This window comes from Crocodylus siamensis, chromosome 7, assembly GCF_052110815.1.
Source record: "Crocodylus siamensis isolate JL-2025a chromosome 7, ASM5211081v1, whole genome shotgun sequence".
Classification (NCBI taxonomy): domain Eukaryota; kingdom Metazoa; phylum Chordata; order Crocodylia; family Crocodylidae; genus Crocodylus; species Crocodylus siamensis.
The window spans coordinates 92,156,227-92,172,837 of record NC_143401.1 but is presented as its reverse complement, the minus strand read 5'-3'; positions in this window follow the sequence as shown (position 1 = coordinate 92,172,837).

Here is a 16,611-nt window from a genome sequence, read left to right as displayed (position 1 = left end):
TATATTCAGCGCCAAAATTAACTGTTTCATCCAAACGTAATACCTCTCGCTTTGTGTTTTTGGAAACTTCATGAAAGAAAGAAAAAAAGAGATTGATGATCACAGAACAAAAAATAACGTTTTGTAATCCTAACAAAACAAATACCAGTTTTTCTGGTTTCCAGAATAAATGCTTCTTCTGTGCCTCTGTCTCATAGTCTATCCTATGTTTTGGCACGTTCACTTTTTTGGAGGATTCGTACAAAGGTGATTCTTGCTATATCAGCCCTTTAGGTTGGCAATAGTAAGGGTATGAAGCAGAATATCAAACCTGGGCATTTTCTGAAGATGATTCATTCCTTTACTGCTTTCACTATTCAGATTAGTATGATAGTACAAAATTGACACGGTACATATTAAATGGTTTAAAAATTAATTAAACAGTAGGCCTTAAAAATGTGGTCATTGACAAGTGGATGGGCCTTCGATGGGATTTTTCAGGGTTTGGTTTTTGGCCTTACATTGCTTACCATTTTTATTGATGTATTGGAGTAACAACTTTGATGAAGTGTGCAGTTGACACAAGGATTGGGACAGTGGTGAAATATGAAGAAGATGGATTGTTTGGTAAACAGAGTCAGGGAAACAGTAGCTGTTCAGTATGGCCTTACAAGATGAGAAGGACTCTGGGATGACTGCGGTAAAATTTAGTTCCTGGTGTGATGCTTTGGAAAAAAAGAGCTAACTCAGTCCATGGATGTATAAATGGGAATATCCTTTTTAAGTGGAGAGGTTATATTACCTCTCTATGTGAGTTCATATTACCTCTCCTATATATCACCTCCCCTATATTACCTCTGTACGTGAGGTTATATTACCTCTGCTATCCCTGCTGTTAGAAAACTGTCCAGTTCTGGTGTTTGCATTTCAAAAAGGATGTTGAAAAATGAGATGGTTTAGAGAAGAAGCTGACTAAAGGATTAGAGAACCTGCCTTAGAGTGAAAAAAATCAACAAGTTCCATCTTGTTAGCTTCTTTTTAATAAGCTAAAGTAGTTATCGCAATCCTGAAATATGTACATGGTGAACAGAAAACTGATGATACAAAGCTCTTTAATGGGAAAGGGCATACAAATAATGAACAGCTAGAAGTTGAAGCAAGACAAATTCTGTTTAGAAGCAAGGCAAAAATTGTTAATAGGGCAATTAATCGTTGGAACATTGTAGCAAGGGCTGTGGTGGACCCTGTCACTAGAACTTTTTGAACACAGTTGTTTTTCTAGAAGGCATTCTTGTGTTCTTGTGTCTGTCTGGCCTGAAGCACGACTTAATTTAGGAAGTCCTGTGGTGCCTGTTATAGAGTCATAGAAAGTTAGTGTTGGAAGGGACCTCAGGATGTCACATCTAGTCCAACTCCCTGCTCAAAGCAGGACCAGCCCTAACTACGTCATCCTGGCGAAAGCTTTGTCTAGCTGGGTTTTAAAAAAGTCCAAGGATGGAGATTTCACCACGTGTCTGGGTGACCTGTTTGTGTGTTTTATTACCCTCCGAGTGAGAAAATTCTTCCTGATATCTAACCTCAACTTCCCTTGCTGCAGCTTGATACCGTTGCTCCTTGTTCTCTCATTTGCCACCACTGAGAACAGTCCAGCTCCATCCTCTTTTGAACCCTGCTTCAGGTAATTGAAGGCTGTTATTAAGTCCCCTCTCATTCTCCTCTTCTCTAGACTAAATAAGCCCAGTTCCCTCAGTCTTTCCCCACAAGTCATGTCCCCCAACCCCCTCACTGTTTTTGTCACCCTCCACTGGACTGTCTCCAATTTGTCCACATCCTTTCTGTGGTGGGGGGCCTAAAACTCAACACAGTATTCCAGATGTGGCCTCATCAGTGCTAAATAAAGGGGAAGAAACATTTCCCTTGATCTGCTGGCAATGCTCTTACCAGTGCAGCCCAGGATGCCATTAGCCTTCTTGGCAACAAGGGCACACTGCCTTCTCCTGTTTGGTTTATCCACTGAAACCCCAGATCCTTTTCTGTAGAGCTGCTGCCCAGCCAGTCAGCCCCCAGCCTGTACTGGGATTGTTCCCTCCTAAGTGCAGGACTTTGCACTTGTCCTTGTTGAACCTCATGAGATTCCTTTATGCCCAATCCTCCAATTTGTCCAAAGCACTGACTCCTAACCCTACCCTCCTATCTACTCCCCCTTAGCTTGGTGTCATCTGCACACTTGCTGAGGGTGCACTCTATGCCATCTTCCAGGTTATCGATGAAGACATCGAACAAAACCAGCCCCAGGACCAACCCCTGGGACACTCCACTTGTTACCGGCGGCCAACTAGACATTGAGCCATTGATTACTACTCTCTCAGCCCAATGCGCTAGCCAGTTTTCTGTCCACTTTACAGTCCATTCATCCAGCCCATACTTCCTTTGCTTGCCTGCAAGAATGCTGTGGGAAACTATCAAAAGCCTTGCTAAAATCAAGGTCTTCCACATCCACTGGTCTCCCCTCATCCACAGAGCCAGTCATCTCACCACAGAAGGCAGTCAGGTTGGTCAGGCATGACTTGCTCTTGGTGAATCCATGCTGACTGTTCCTAATCACCTTTTTCTTCTTCCAAGTGCTTAGAAATGGATTCCTTGAGGATCTGCTCCATGATTTTTCTAGAGACTGAGATGAGGCTGACTGGTCTGTCATTCCCTAGATCCTCCTTTTTCCATTTCTTAAATACAGGCACAATGTTTGCCCTTTTCCAATCATCCAGGACCTCTCCTGAACACCATGAGTTTTCAAAGATGATGGCCAATGGCTCTGCAATCACATCAGCCAACTCCCTTAGCACCCTCAGGTGCATCCCATCCAGCCCCATGGACTTGTACACGTCCAGCTTTTCTAAGTAGTCCCTAACCTGTTCTTTCATTACTATTGGCTGCTCACCTCCTCCCCAGACTGTGCTGCCCGGTGCAGTAGTCTGGGAGTGGACCTTACTAGTGATGAGCAAAAAAAGCATTGGGCACTCAAGCCTTTTCTGAATCCTCTGTCTCAAGGTTCCCTTCCCCATTCAGTAAGGAACCCACCCTTTCCATGATCCTCCTCTTGCTACCAACATACTTGTAAAAACCCTTCCTGTTACCCTTCATATCCCTTTCTAGTTGCTACTCCTGTTGAGCTTTGGCCTTCCTGACTTCATCTCTGCATGCCCAAGCAATGCTCTTATAGTCTTCCCTACTTATTTGTCCAAGTTTCCACTTCCTATAACTTGCCTTTTTGTGATTTAGTTTACTGAAAAGCTCCCTGCTAAGCCAAGTTGGTCTTCTGTTATACTTGCTAGCTTTCCTATGCATTGGGATGATTTGTTCCTGCACTCTCAGTAAGACTTCTTGAAAGTAGCCAGCCAGCTCTCCTGGACTTCTTGCCCCCTCAGACTGACTTCCCAGGGGATCCTGCCCACCAGTTCCCTGAGTGAGTCAAAGTCTGCTTTTCTGAAGTCCAGGGTCCTTACTCTGCTGCCCTCCATCTTTCATTTCCTCAGGATCCTGAACTCAATCATCTTGTGGTCACTGCTGCCCTAGTTGCCATCCATGTCTACATCCCACACCAATTCTACCCTGTTTGTGAGCAGCAGGTCAAGAAGACCATGGCCCCTAGTCGGCCGCTCCAACACTTGCACCATGGAGTTGTCCACAATGCTCCCCAAAAACTTCCTGGATCACCTGTGCACTGCTGTATTGCCCTCCCAGCAGGTGTCAGGATGATTGAAGATCCCCATGAGGACCAGGGCCTGTGATCAGGAAACTTCTGTTAGCTGTTTGAAGCTAAAGCTTCATCCACCACTTTCTCCTCGTCTGGTGGTCTGTAGCAGACCCACACCACAACATCACCCTTGTTGCTCTCCACTCTGACCCTAACCCAGAGACTTGCAACAGGCCTATCTCCAGCTTCACACTGGAGCTCAGACCAATCATATGGCTCTTTTACATGCATTACAGACTGCTATGAAAGGGATCAGACTAGGTTATCATAGTGGTCCCTTCTGGCCCTAATCTCTATGAATCAGAGGCCTGTTAGAATAGATTTTGGCCTCATCAATAGTGTTTTCTCCCCCAGTTCCTGTTTAGAGTATGGAAACTGATCACTGGGTGTTGTGAGCTACCATCAAGGCTAATGAACATACAATTTCATTATTCATATCATACAACATAAAAAAATTAGTCACTAGACATCTCCTAGTGAAGCTTTCCTGACATTAACATGGCCCAAGAATCAGGGACATACTCCAACAAATTTCTGCTTTCAGTGCCAGGAGCAAATATACAGGGAGACCCAAAGACAGTATAGTCACTCATAGGATGCTTAAAAACAAAGGGGTGAGGGAGAAATGCAACCAGAACAGTAGCAGAAGGAACTTAGCAGGAGACACGCTTGAAGTGAATGTGATGTGCTCCTGAGCTGTGGGAAATACAGGTGCAGCACAACAGGTGTTCTCCTGCTTTCCAGTTTTGTGGTCTTCATGTTAGTGGGCCTCTACGTGAAGATAATACATGGGCTTTTCTCACTGACGGTCTCTTCCCCTTGCTGCATGTTATGATGACTAAGGTGTATCTCAGGATAAAGAACTGGGTGATATTTTCTGTGGATACCTTGAGGTGATTTGAACCACACTTGTCATACAGCAATAAAATAAGTTTTTCCAGGAGGAGGTCCTAAAAGAGAAAAAAGCAAGAGGCACGATTTGACATTTTCATCAGTGATCCAACAGTAAATATAAAATCTCTGCTGATAAGAGTTGTGGATGATATAGTGATTGCTAGTAAGGTAAACTAAGATGTCAAGGCAGTCGCACAAACATTCACTTGCAAAGCTGGATCCATTGAAAAAAAATGAATTTTAATACAGTAAGGTACATTTTGCATATACAAGAAAGGAATGCCAGCCATGTCTTCAGCATAAGGGCTATCCACTGAAAGCACGTTGGTGGCCTAAGCAAGGAAGCAGTGAGTAGGTGGTAGGGACCTAATTTTTAACTGTGTCTGTCATGCTAGTGGGACTAACACTGGAATATTATGTATGGTTTTGCTATCTGCATTTTTGAAGGGAGACTGAAAAACTAGGAGGTATACAGGAAAGCCATAAAAATATTCAGGACCTGGAGAAAATGCCTTTTATTGCAAAACTTTAAGGAGCTTAAACTAGGTTATCAAAAAGGAGGTTGAGAGCCTTGAAACACTTGATTACATTGTGTGCCTTCCTGGGGGAAAACATGACTACTAAAAGGCTTTTTCAGAGGGCTACAAAAGTGTTCTTTAACAGAAAGGTATAACAAGTTTCAGTAAAGCCAGACAAATTCATGTGTAGAAAAAGGTCACAGATTTGTAACAGTGTGAATAATTAACTACCGAAACAAACTGCTAAGGGTCATAGTGGATTGTCCATCCCTTGGTGCGTTCTGAACAAGATTGGATGCCTTTCTAGAAGTTATGCTTGGTCCAGCACATGTTATGGGTGTAATGTAATGGCCCCTGATAGATATTGCTCTACTCAAAACCCCATCCAAAATGTCCCCAATCATGCAGTTGGTCCAATCAAAGCTATTACCCCACAAAATATCCTTGCATCTCTCATATTTCCTGGACATTGTGGCCAAACCATCACTCCAGTAGTAGACATACAGCCAGAGTAGATGATCCCTTCTGATCTCAAGCTCTAGGGACCTAACAGGAATTTTAAATAATCTTATCTATAAAACTCTATTCATCTTGATTTAGAAAAATAGATACAAAGTATTCAAAGAGGCTGTCTATGTTGGCCAAAAATGGCAATGCCATAGTTCACTGGAGAAAAGGACTCACATTTATACCACCTTTCTACTTAAGTGAATCATGTATATTATACAGCTATCCTACAGAGCACATTGCTCCACTTACAGAACGCAGGGGAGATATACACCTTTATATATCACAAGCTTCATATAGAGCACAAGCTTTCACAGGCTGAAGCTTACTTTACCAGTTGCCATGAAAAGATGTGCAGAAAGTAGAGTATAAGGAAGAGAGAGAAATCAGAATACAAATACAAGCAGGAGGAGAAAAAAATAATACTCAGCTGTTCTCAATAATTTGCTTTTTCTATTCCCAGTAGGTGTCAGTCAACTCAGGTGTGTCCTGGCCACAGCTGGCTTCTAGCTCTAGCTCTGATGCACCCACTTATAAGGAGGAAATAAAACAAAGCAGCTGCTTTTAGAATTGGGGTTACCTGCAGTTCTTGCTTGCACTGTCATGTCTAAGGCAAGCCTCTTTGCTGTTTTGTTACTGGATTTTGGCTACATGTTAGTTTAATACAGATCTTTGCTCATACCTTATCACCAAAATGTGTCTAACTGAAGCCTGTTCCATACTGGAGTCCCCCCTCTCCCACTTACAAATGCCATCGGCACTTTCCTGAAAGACAACACAGTTAAGTTGGGTCACTTAGGTTTTTGAGCAAAATGAACTTTGTTATATGTGGCTTAAATGTTAATGTAATGAGACTAAGCTGAGTAGCAAGAAAACATCTGATAAATAGTAGTGTAGTTGGGGGAGATGGCTAGAGTAAAGCTGATAGGAAATAGTGTTAGCTTTTTTTTGCTAAATGCCTCTCTTGTCCATTAGATGGCAGTTCTGCTTCATAAAATGTTCTTATCGTTTGATACCTGTGTTTCCTGCTAGTTTGCAACACAACAAATCAGTCTTATATAGGAAGAGACTATGATTCATTCAATCTATGAGATGGATTTTTTTTGTATCTGCACCTGACTGCAAATCTTATATCCATAAAACTAACAAGAAGGTATATTTATACTTTTATACTTACCCTAAAAAACAGCTGAGGCTTGTCAAGTCCCTTAAAAAGTAGGTATTCCCTACCTTAGGCCAAAAAGAAGTCTTCTTTTTCCCCTCAGTGTTAATCTTTAAGGTTGGTCAGGAGCGTGTTACATAGGAGGGAACTGAAATCTCTGCTAGTGCTGAAGCAAAGGCAATTGTAGTTTGAAGTTTTAGGACTACTCTTCCATCTTACAGACTAAAAGGGCTAAGGTGTGTGCCTACATAAGCACCTAGACACCGAAGTCACTTGGGTGCTGTGTAGGTGGGGGTATGCTTTCTAGCTGAGGTTTCCCTTGGTGTAGGCTGTGCTGTTACAAAGACAATATACTAGACAGGCTTATCTCTTTGGATTGGACCCGGAAGTAAATCACTACAGGGAATCATGTTCCCATCTTGGAGGTTGTTTAGGATTTTTTTTTCTCTCTTTTACTGTAAGTGATTCTCTCCTGGGCAAAATTAAGTAGTTGTGTTTAACAATTGTTCATTCACAATATAGGCAGCCCTGATGTAGTTGTCATGCTTTACACTGGAAAACCTCATTGCTTAGCACTTAGCCAGGTATTAGTTGTTTGGACTGATGCTTTCTATTAGCTGTTTGGTCTGTCCCATGCTCAACTTTTTTGGGAATACTTCAGAAAAAAGGGTTTGGTCACTTCATTTGTTTGATCAATGATAAAGGTTCCTAAAATTAGTTAGCTGAAAAGGCCTAATGCTGCTCTGTGTTGGAGCAGGAATTTAAAATTTGGTAAGAGGGTTGCCTTAGTGTCAAGGATGTGACTTTTACTCTCCCCACAGAAACTAATACTATAAATTTGGCCAAGTTTGCAGGTTTTAATGAATATCTCAATTTGCCCACATTCAGTAGAGGTTTGTTAGTTGGCAGCTACATTTTTTTTTAAGCTTTCATCTCACTGGGCATGCGCCGGTTCAGGAATGCAGGGCGCTGTGGCTGGATTTTCTGAGAATATCTATTCCTAGAAGCCAGGGGCCACTATAATATTCATGCAAAGAAACTGATAGCTGAGAGAGACTTTCTGGGCTCTGGGTGCTCCTGCTTTTGTCTAGGCAGTGGGTAGGAAAGGAACTGCTTGATTGAGAGGGGGATGAAGAGCAGATGAGGTGGGGTTAGAAACAGGGTTGGGACAAGAAGGACTTGAATTTGGGAAGGACATGCAGAGGGTTTGTGCCCTGGAGAGCACAATCTTCTCCAGAACCCCAGATTCCCATGTCTTGCCCTTCTCCTGCTCTTAGCAAGTGTCTGTGAAACTCAATGGCAAGGTGCATCAGCCTCTGTCTAGCGTTGGTCTATGGAGAGGACGATACCCTGCTATTGCCACCACTTACTATGTTAGGTTAAATGGCAGAAATCTGCTCTGGAGCTAAAAGTTCAAACCCAGCTCATGATCCATATGGAGGGCTGTGATTCACATGAGATAATTCGTCTTTCACTGGCTTTGTTTTAGTGCAGGAATCGCACATGTGAAGCCTACTATGAAAGCATTTTCTTAAGGCTTCAAATAGAACTTTAGGGACAGAAAGCAGCATACTCCCGTATAAATCATGGGGCACCCACACCTTGAATCCTGTGCATGGTTCTGGTTCCCCCACCTTAACAGGATGCAAAAAGGTACAGGGAATGGCAACCGGGATGGTCAGTGACACAGAGAAGCTTCTGCATGAGGAGAGATTAGGATTTCTCATCTTAGAAAAGAGACAACTTGGGGCGGGGCAGGGGAGAGGTAGAATATGATAGAGGTCTAAAAATAATAAGTGGTCTGGAAACTATGCAAGTTTAAAACAAACAAAAGGAAGTTCTTCTGTCCACAGCATTCCATTTATGGACCAAGTTACCACAATATTTTATGGTGATTTAACCAGGTTCAAAGGGCACTGGACAAATTCATGAAGGATAAGTCCATGGTTAGGGGTCGCAACCTTCACTTTAGAATTTCCTAGGTCTCTCAGTGCTGGAAGCTGTAGGGGAAGAGAGACTAGGGATGGATTAGTTTGGCGGCGTCTTACTTATTCTTCCCTTAACATCTTCTCTGTCACTATGATGTACAAGCTACTGGGCTAGACAGACCCTGGGTCTGACCAGTGGTTTTTCATACATTTGTAAGTCAAACACTTAAATAATTAGGGAATGATTGTTTGTGCTGTCTTAAGTTGGTCCCTTCATTCACAGGAAAGACTCTTTAACTATATGATCTCATTCTGTTTCTCCCCACAGGGTCCTAGTGGCATTCATCATGGAGGGTGGACAGGACTCAGTTCATACAGTAAAGAAGGCCGTGGCATCATTTGTTGCAGGATTCAGAAGGTACGTGATGAATGAGATGGAGGATTGGAAAGACAGAAAGGGAAGCCCTGAAAGAAAGCAGCTGAGTGCCAACATGAACAAGTTCTGTGCATTGCTAAATGAGTCCCACAAATCATACTTTTCCCAGGGCTTGTTGTGTGCTCCTCATTTTCTGAATGCTTGACTTGGGACCCTGTGTTCTGGCCGCAGAAATGTTGCATGCTCACAGCTGCATTCAAAAGGCAAGAAGCATATACATTTCTATATAATGTTGAATACTCTGGGGAAAAAAATCAGGTCCTGAGTGTTTCAATTTGGGCACTCAAAATCTGTGGGAACTTTGTGCCTCAGTTCCCCGTTAGTAAAACGAGTATGTTGATAAAACCTCCCCCTCGCAGGGTAAATGATGAGAATGAATGACTGTTTATACAGCAGTGAGATGTTACAGTGATGAACCCCCTGTGATGAAAAGTTCAGGATGAAAATAATCAATCTGTCTCTAAAGAAGGGGTAGAATAGTGACATAAAAAAGACACAAGACTTTGTCTGAACAATGAGGTTACAACAGAATGTAGAATACCTGTTCATTCAGTGAGCACCTGTACAGCTGGCATTTGAATAAGACATGAGTCCTATGGAAAACAATGGCATGTGAACATGTAATGAAAGACTATCATCATGCATCCGCCTGAGGGAGCCGAATTAAAACGTGTACATACAGTGATCCTGGCACCTTCTAATTTTTGAGTGCTTGTATTTGCATCTTCAATATTCTTTTAGCATATGGTTTGTGCCTAATATAAAATTGGGTTTTTAAGCTGTCTTGCTGAATCATGCTGACATCAGAGCCGGAAATCATGAATATCTGACATTGGAAAAATATCCAAGGGCTAATTCAGTGTGCTCTGTCTTTCTACTTTCATCTTGTATAAAGAGAAACTGCATAAGAGAATTAATTATTTTAATGCTGTACTATGAATATTGTGATGTTTGTTAGCTAGGTAACCTCAGTTAAAATTTGCAACTTTTAAGGGTTTGCTTAATTATAACGTACAGCAGCAAAATATGTATTTATCATCACTACTTTCTTCACAGAACTATATAAATGAGTATAGTTTACATACGTAATACCTACAACGTGAAGACACTTGTCTGAGAGCTTTCCCACCCCTTATTTCACTGACAGCCGTTGAGATAAATTCTTCTGAAATGTCAGAATCCCTAGAATACATGTGAACCGATGAGGTATGGCACCCGCTCATCCTGTTACATGAATAAACCTGCTAAATCATCCCCCTGCACCACGTTAGTCATTGTTACTTATGCAGTTGGACTGTTTTCATGCCGTTTCACATCCTGTTGCTAGTAATCAGAGTGCTATGTCTCATTTCTTACACCTGATGGACTCTGAAGGGAAGAAGGCCATAGATGGGACATTGAGGTTTCCTGTGAAATTGAAACCAAGATTTCCTATACAAGAATAAGTTATGTAAATACCTTTGCAGATGTCTCCAGATGAACCTGGCTTTGTGACTTTTGCAGATATTTAGGTGTCACTATTCAGAGGCTAATATTAATAGGGATTCATACTCCAAGGGAAGCTAGGAACGGTGGCAGACAAAATATAGTGACTGTAGAATAGGCAACTAGGATCTCTTCATATTACAGATTGGATGGAAGGAAAATTACACACAGCTATAGGAAAGACATGTTTATATTCTTTTAAATGTTAAAAGAACAATTAGAGAATGTTAAAGCTCACACAGGTGGTACTTCAGTATCCACTTGTTAAGATAGGAGGGAAAGAGGAGTTGTTGTATGTCTACTGCTCTCGAGATGTGGGAATAACTGTGCTTAACAAGGTGATTGTTGCTCATGCCCCTATAAGACTAGCCCTTTTGGACTTTGGAGTAAACTTTACTCACTGTGTGTTAGTTGGGAACCTACAAGTCCCTCCACCTGGTTTCAGAGACATTTGTGATGATCTCTTCTTCACGACGTATGTGGGTATTTGGCTTACAGTCCATTTCCTCTGTTGTGGGGCTTGTTGGTAGGCTGAACTGTTCCCTTTACCAGGGCAGTTGTTCTGAAATTTATGATGGCAAAATGTCAACCACATCCTCTGCATTTTTGTAAGCAGGTCCTAGTGCTTCATTTGATCCACCTGATCTTCAAGCTTTGGAGCTAGATTCAAACTTCCTCAAAGCTTTTGGGCTGTTGTAGGATCCAGGGTTTTGTTTGGACCATTGTTCAGTTTAGTAATATGGTCAGACATCTGATAAATTTGTAGATGTTTGGGTGTGTCTGAGTTTTCCTCTCCGCTCATCTCTGCTACTCATGTCCTGTGCTAAGATAATGTGAGAGAAGGCTGACTGTTAATCAGATGACCTTTGCAGTGGGTTGTGTTAAAGCTAATTATATTCTGTTGATTTTTTCCCCCTCCAAACAAGAAATGACTGACAAGAGGGAACAGAATTATTGAGTTTTATGGTAAGCAAAATGCTGCCCCAGTCCTCTGTACACATCGGCTAGTGGTACCCTCTGCCTCTCAGCTGTTTCTATACATATGACCTTCATCTTCGTTAGCATCCAAGCCTCCTATATAAAGGAGTTAAAGCGCCACTTGCTAGGGATTTCAAGTCACCACTGTGCTTTTTTGCGGGCATACCCATATTGTAAGTATTTCTCAGATACAGACTGTTTTTGTACAGATTTTTAGTTGTGCACCAGTAAAACAGCACATCTCCAAGGGAGAAGCCTGGGCAGCAGTGCATCTATTGAGTGCCTATCTTGTTACTGTAGGTAGCATTATTTGATGGGGGTTTTTTTAGTTATGTAATGTGCTCAGATCAGTTTGTGAGGGGGACATAATGAATTGCTGCATACAAAATGATGGACCAAACAATTACCAACCCATGAGGTATGCTGCATCTGAGGCTTATCTTCCAGACATTGCTCCTTTCAGCACTGGGATTTGGGACTTGCTTGTTGGGCAAATCACTGTCAGGATCCAAACTGCTTCAGAGTTTGGAGCCATTGAGAGTGAGGGATTTGTTTAGAGCCAATCATGCAGATATCTCACTTGTCTAACAAACGTTGATCCCCCGTGAAACTACTTTTATTCTGAAATGTAGCATGGCTGGTGTGTAAAATAGCCCACTGTTGCCTGGGGTATTAATTTTATTTAGCTAGATATGACTAATGAGGGAATTGTTGTTTCCTTCAATGTACGTGGATACCCAATTTGTTCTGCTAAGGGGAACAAAGCTAGAGGACGATGTGTTATCCAGGTAACAACCAAATCCCTGAAGTGAGTCATGAAGCCAATATGTTGAGCTTTACAAGGAGATAAAAATGGCAGCAAAAGTTGAACTTCAGCTCTCAGCTGGAGAGATTTCTAGGAAGCGATGCCTGGTGTTGGATTTCCCCCCCCTCTCCAAGTTGAGAGAGCATCTCGAATGAGGGATTTGTGGGGGGCCATTTTAGTATGAAAACGTGGGGAAAATGAGAAAGTTGCTGCCTTATAAATCAGAAGGGATGTGGAGCTGAAGAAGTGCCTGTTTGCATATCCGCCCAGCTGAGTTTTCTTAGGATTGCTTTGTTATTAGTCTAGACACCCTGCAGATCTCACTGCTGCTTTAGACGGTGTGACCCAAATATAGTCAGCATTATAGGAGTAGGGAGGGGAAACACATGAGCACAAGGGAAGGAAAAGGTGTTGAATTATGAAACATCAATTAGCAATCCCTGGTACTAGTGACAGTATCTAATTTGACCTTCTGGAGAACGGGTGTCTCCTCTGGAGCCAGAGAACACAGGTCCAGCTGTGATCATGTCCAGCTGCCCTCCTAAATGAAACCTAATCTTTGCTTGCACTATCTTTTAAAAAAGTAAATAAGACTACAGGGTGATACTCTATTTTTTTTGTTTGTTTGTTTCCATCCTCTGTCCCGAGTTCTTCACTCTGTTCCACCCCGCTGACAACTACCTTACAAACAGATGGTGTCTCTTCTCAGATCACCCACAGAGAGAGCCATTGTCATGAAATCCTGGTTTAAAGTGACTGAAATATCATCAGATCAACTGCTTTCTATAACGATTTTTGACATCTTGGAGTGAAATCCTTCAAGAGTTCAGGTGCATTCATCATAAAATAATTGAACTGAGAACCACTTTGAATGGGTTTAGAGTTGTGTACTGTCTGCGACAAGGGCATCTGGCTGTCAGTTAAGACTGTCATATGCTGTACAAACATGGGTGATTTTCATAAATAACTCCATAAGAGAGAGATATCTAGTAACAACTTCATAGGAAGTTAATCTCCATTTACACAGTATTGAAGTATTCTCTGAAGGTATTGGTGGTGTGCTTGATGAGATCAGATGCAAGCCTTCTAAAATAATTCACCAGTCCTACCTCAAAATAATGGCTGGAAGTGAAGGAAAAACTTTGTTTTGTAATTGCATATTACAATTAATTAATATTAATATCCTTTTTTGCCATTGGAAGAGGCATAAAGGGGAAAATACAAATTAATTAAAAAGAAGAGAATTAGGCATAATTTGCATAGGAATGAAATGGGATGTATGGCAGGAAGAAATTAATTGTATTTGCCCAAGTTCATGTTGCAAAAATATACCGAGCTTAGAAAACTCTTTGTGCTCATCACACAAGAAACAGAAATGTCTGTTTGAGTTCTCTCTGCCCCTGTGTCTGAACCTCTGTAACTACACAATGTTTTTCACCCTGCTGCAGGCCACGAGTGAAAATTCACTGCACAAGGGTAGAGCAGCCAAGTCAAAAAGGCTTGACTAGATTTCTGTATTTCTGAAGCAATTTCTGTAACTAAGGGTTCTGCCTATTTAAAAGGCTCTTTCAATGGTAACCTGCTCTCTGGGTATAGTTTTGCATTCATTTCTATTGCATACTTCCCTTTCTCTGTGTAATTTGCCATTCAACAAGGCTTTGATCTGAGAGGAGGACAGAACAATAGGCAGGTAGGTCAGGAACACCCACTGGGTGTGTCCACACATGCAAGCACCTGTGCTTGCAGCAGCTCAAATAGAAGTGGTGGAAATTTGATCCGGGGCTTTTTGCCTCAGCGCACATACTTGGACATGCACTTTGTCGTGGAGCAAATTGTGCCACTTGGGGCAAAATAACCCTGCCTGGCTCCTCCCAGATCTGCAGCCGGGGGGAGCTAGAGCCTGGGGCCAGCACCTGTGCTGTCTCCAGCAGTATAAAAAAGCTGCCCTGTCCTGGCCCCATCCATACAAAAAGCTGCCCTGGCAAGTAGCTCAGGGCTACTCGCTCTCCAGGCTTCTGGGACCCAGCTACTTGGTACCTGAGGACACTACCCCTTGTGTCGGCTGGACTGCTGCAGCACCTTCCCAAATCCATTTTTATAAATACCCCAAAATCCATGTTCTTCCACAGTTAAAACAAAAAGCCACTCTACACATGCGCACACACCTATCTAGAGAGAGAGAGAGAAAAACAGAGAGACAGCGAGACAGCGATCAGTTGGGTAATGCTTTATTGGTATATTTACAATGTTAAAGCAATTTGGAAGCCTACCAATGTCTCTATCATCATGAAAAAATAAATTCTAAATACCTATATGTGTTGATGTGTGCTTTTTTTGTTTTCTTCACACATGACAGGTATGTGATGAGGGGATGTGGTGTTTGCAGAAAGCGGGTGGGAAGGGGTGTGGGAGAAGGTGGGTGGGTGAGTGTGTAGGGATGTGGGTTGGTCTGTGGGTAGGTGTGGGGCAATTGCTTGGAGGACTGGATGTTGGGGACCTTGTGGGGGGGCTCCTTAGGAGGGGTGGGTCCCCTGGCCCACACAAGGTGCAGCCCCTCTCCGACAGGGCCCCAGCTAAGCCCCGGAGGGCCATAGCCCCTATCCCGCAAAGGGCACCTGCCCAGGGTCCCAGGCACCCTGGAATGCCCCCCCCACACACACACCCATGGTCCCAGCTCCACCCTGGAGGGCCCCAGCCCCCTCCCCCCCCCAAACCCATAACTGACCTTTCACAGCAGTAGTGGGGGGACCGTGCACCGAGCCCAGCCAGGTCCTGCCGGCTCTGGGGCTGCTCATGCTGCCCAGCCTGGCCCGGCATGTGGGGACCTCATGGAGTCAATCCAGGTCCTGCCAGTCCTGGGACCAGGAGGCACGAGCAGCCCCAGGGCCAGCAGGACCCAGCTCAGCTCCGTTTGGTCCCTGCACGCCAGGCCGGGTCCTGCTGCTATAGGAAGGGCTTGCCTGGGTGGTAGGATCTTGCTGGGCCTGGCAAGCTGCGGCCGCGTGCTGCGCCAGATCCTGTCACCATAGGTTGGGCCCGGCCCAGCTGGACGGCAGACGGGCCCCAGGGCCAGCTCCTGCCTCTGCCCCACTGTGCCTGCGGCAGGGTGAGGACCTGGGCCAGCCCCATGTGGCTCTCTAATCTGGCTTTGCACCGGAGTGGGTCACATAGCTCTGGGAGGCGCAGCTCCTGGGCACACCTCCTGGAGCCATGCAACCCACTCCGATGCAAAGCCAGACTAGCGAGCTGCACCGATCTGGGCCAGGTCCTCATCCCCAGGGACTTCCCCCTGCAACCCCTCATCCACCCACACCCATTAATTCCCCCTCCACTTACCTTGGACAGCGCCGGGGGCAGCAGGAGCACCAAAGAGACGCTCTGGCTGAAACCAAAGCATCTCTTTTGGATGATGGACTCCCTGCTGGCTCTGGGCACGGTCTAGGACCATGCTTCGCTCCACTCTATTGTGGAGCAGTATTTTTAGACCCCTGGATATCCAAGGGTCTAATTTTCTCCCTGTGCTGCAAGTTTGCAGCACAGGGAACATTTTTTTGTTCTCGCACATGCCTCTTGCCCTGCCTCAAAGGGGTTTGAGGTGGGGCAAGAGGCACGTGCGTGCTCATCTGGACGTGCCCACTAAGTGCTCTGGAGAGAGGCTAACCTTGGTGGGAAAACAAGATCAGAATCCATGGGTAAGGTTTCAGTTTGGCCCTTTTCTAATAAAGTAGAAGAAAACTTTTGAGGGTCTTTTACAGGCATGCTACCTTGTGTATGCATCTACACATCCAGGTTTTGTCCAAACTTGTAAGCAGAAATATTTTGAGAGGCGCTCTTTGTTTGGATGGCCTATGGCACAAGAACAGCATGTACTAAAATAAACATACCAGAGAGCCTTATTTTTACAAGAGAGAAGTCTGTGTTCTAGATCAAAGGATTTGAAGTCCCAAATCCAAACTTTGACAGGCTTTTTTGATGTGGGAAAGCCTGGTGAGAATACAGGAGTGGGGCTCAAAGTGATGTTCAGTCCTTGGCTCTATCAGTGATTTTCTATGGGACCTTGGACAGGTCACTTGCTGTTTCTGTGGCTGTTTCACCACCTGTAAAATAGGAATGATTGTGACCTCCAATGGGTGTAAGACTTAATTCATGAATGTTCTTAGTATGT